Below are 2,500 nucleotides of genomic sequence, written 5' to 3'. Positions count from 1 at the left end.
GGTACCAGAGGCCTGATTACCCTTGTGAAGTCGACTATCCCCTGCTCCCTGATTGCCGATCCTGGGCAGTGCGGAGAAGGTGTCGAATCCCTTGCTGTTGAGATCCATTTGGCCGGGGGTCCTCTCAAGCTGTACAATGTATACAGTAGGCCAAACTGTAGGGGCTTAGATATCAGTGAAGCCTGTGCTGCTGCAGCACATGAGCTAATTCTTATAGGGGGGGACTTTAATGCCCACCACCCTATACTGGCTCCCACTCAGAGACGTGATATGGCAGGCTGCCATATAGCCGAGGTGCTAGAGTCATGCCCAGAGATTGCTCTTCTCAACAGCCAGGAGCCTACGCATGTTGGCGGGGGGGTCCTTGACCTCACCTTTGTCACTGCGGCTCTGGTCGAGAGAATTAGTTGGTCTGTGGACAACACTGCCACGAGCGATCATTATGGGATAGTCACCACCATCTTGGATGCTGGCCCGGCACCCATGCCCCAGCACAATCCTCGATGGAAGGTGGAAAGAGCCAACTGGAAAGCCTTCCAGGAGGCTCTGGCCGTGTGCCTCAGAACCAGTGACTCCTCACTTAATGATAATGTGGATATACTTGAGGCCAGACTAGTAAATGCCATAGACGAGGCAGCCTCAGAAACCATCCCCAAAACTCGTCAGTGGTCCAGGTGTTTCAAGGACGCCTGGTACTATAATGATGAGATTAAGGAGGTTAACCACAGAATCAATATGTGCAGAAGACACTTTCGCAGACAGAGAACTCCCGAGAACCACACTCTTCTAAGAGAGGCTCTCAGGGATGCTCAGGAAACTGCTAAGAGGTTAAAGCAGGAAAAGTGGCTGGAGTGGTGTGAGTCCTTTGCCACCAAACCTCCCTTTCAGAATTGTGGAACCGTATCAGACGGGCCACGAATCGCTCAGCCCCCAAAAAGACCCACCATGACCCGCGGTCGGAGGCGGAGAGACTGGCACTCGAGTTCTCTGCTAGAACAAGTAGCGTCGGACTACCAGCAGAGCTGAGGGCATGCCAATCAGAGAAAAGGCGGTCGAGCCTGATGATACAGATGCCATGTTCTCTCTGAGGGAATTACGGCGAACATACAAGTCCAGTTCCCGGTCAGCCCCGGGTAGCGATGGGATCTCCCACCCCATCATTTCCCACCTAGGACATGAAGGTGAGCTTGCACTTTTGCATCTCATCAACAAGTCCTGGGAAACTTCCTCACTGCCACAGTGCTGGAAGAGGGCTGATATAATTCCCGTCCCCAAACCAAAGGAGCCAGGACGGTACCGCCCCATCTCCCTGCTTAGCTGTCTAGGAAAGACAGCAGAGAAAATGGTACTGAATCGGCTCCAATGGAAGCTGGGACCTCCACATGAACACCTACACGGGTTCACAAGGGGCAAGAGCACTACCCACAGCATTGCCACCTTACTGAGCACTGTCAGCAGCAGCAGCGCTGTCATTGTCTTCCTTGACCTGGAGAAGGCTTTTGAACTGGCAAACCCGTTAGCCATTCAGGAGATCCTGATCCGCAAGGGAATCAAAGGCAGGCTGCTTGCCTGGATTGGCGATTACTTTCGGAACAGAACTGCCAGAGTGAAGTTCCAAGGTCACCTTTCCAGGCATTTGCCTCTAGAGAATGGCACCCCTCAAGGAGGGGTCCTTAGCCCGGCCCTGTTCAACATCCTCATGTTAAACATTCTCGACATTCCACTCCCAGCGGGGTGCACGATCATTTCATATGCAGATGATCTAGCAATTATCTCCACTGGGAGAAGAAATGTGAATCCAGTCAGAAAGGCCCAGCGTTGTCTGGACCTAATAACTGAGGAATGCTGCAGAGTCGGGCTTAAGATCTCAGCAGCCAAATCGAAGGCAATGGCGCTGAAACATGATGTCTGTGATCAAAGACTGCGAGTCCAAGGTCTAGAGCTTGAGTGGATACACGTCTACCAATACTTGGGGGTATGGATCGATAAGAACCTCACCTTCCGCTCCGAGATCAAACATCTCTCAGACCGGACCAAGGCAAGGCTCTCTGTCATGAGAGCCCTGTCTGGGCGGCGCTTAGGGGCTGGACACCGCGTACTAAGATCTTTTTACGTGCACGCTGTCCGTCCCATTGTGGACTACGCCTCCGTCGCCCTGATCACAGTAAAACCTGGACTCAGGAAAAGACTCGACATAATGCAAAACGAAGCCGCCAGGATTATTCTGGGTGCCCCTGGGTGGGCTAAGGTTACTAACCTCCTCCTGGAGGCCAAACTCTTTCCCCTGGACACCCGGATTGATCAGATGGCGGCCCAGTTCCTTGCAAATGTCCTACAGTCCCCACAGGACTCGCAGCTAAGACAGAGAGTGCAGCGTCGGCTTGCACAAAACCAAGAACTCTTTGCTAACAACACCTGGCTGTCTCAAACAACCAGAGTGCTGAAACGCTTTGAGCTCAAAGAGACACTACTGATCAAGGGCATGGACCATCCCCACCCT

General features: G+C 52.8%; 1 protein-coding gene across 2 annotated transcripts in view; it reads right to left on the bottom strand.

The window, feature by feature from the left end:
* LOC122252322 (glycoprotein-N-acetylgalactosamine 3-beta-galactosyltransferase 1-like) overlaps positions 1-2,500 on the bottom strand; it is a 76,518-nt gene that overhangs the window by 56,702 nt on the left and 17,316 nt on the right. The gene's annotated exons all lie outside the window — the stretch shown is intronic.

The sequence above is a fragment of the Penaeus japonicus genome, unplaced genomic scaffold, assembly GCF_977035675.1.
Source record: "Penaeus japonicus unplaced genomic scaffold, GWHDUDI00000001_assembly GWHDUDI00000024, whole genome shotgun sequence".
NCBI lineage: Eukaryota > Metazoa > Arthropoda > Malacostraca > Decapoda > Penaeidae > Penaeus > Penaeus japonicus.
The sequence above is the reverse complement of the archived record's forward strand: the minus strand, read 5'-3'. Positions and strand labels throughout refer to the sequence as shown.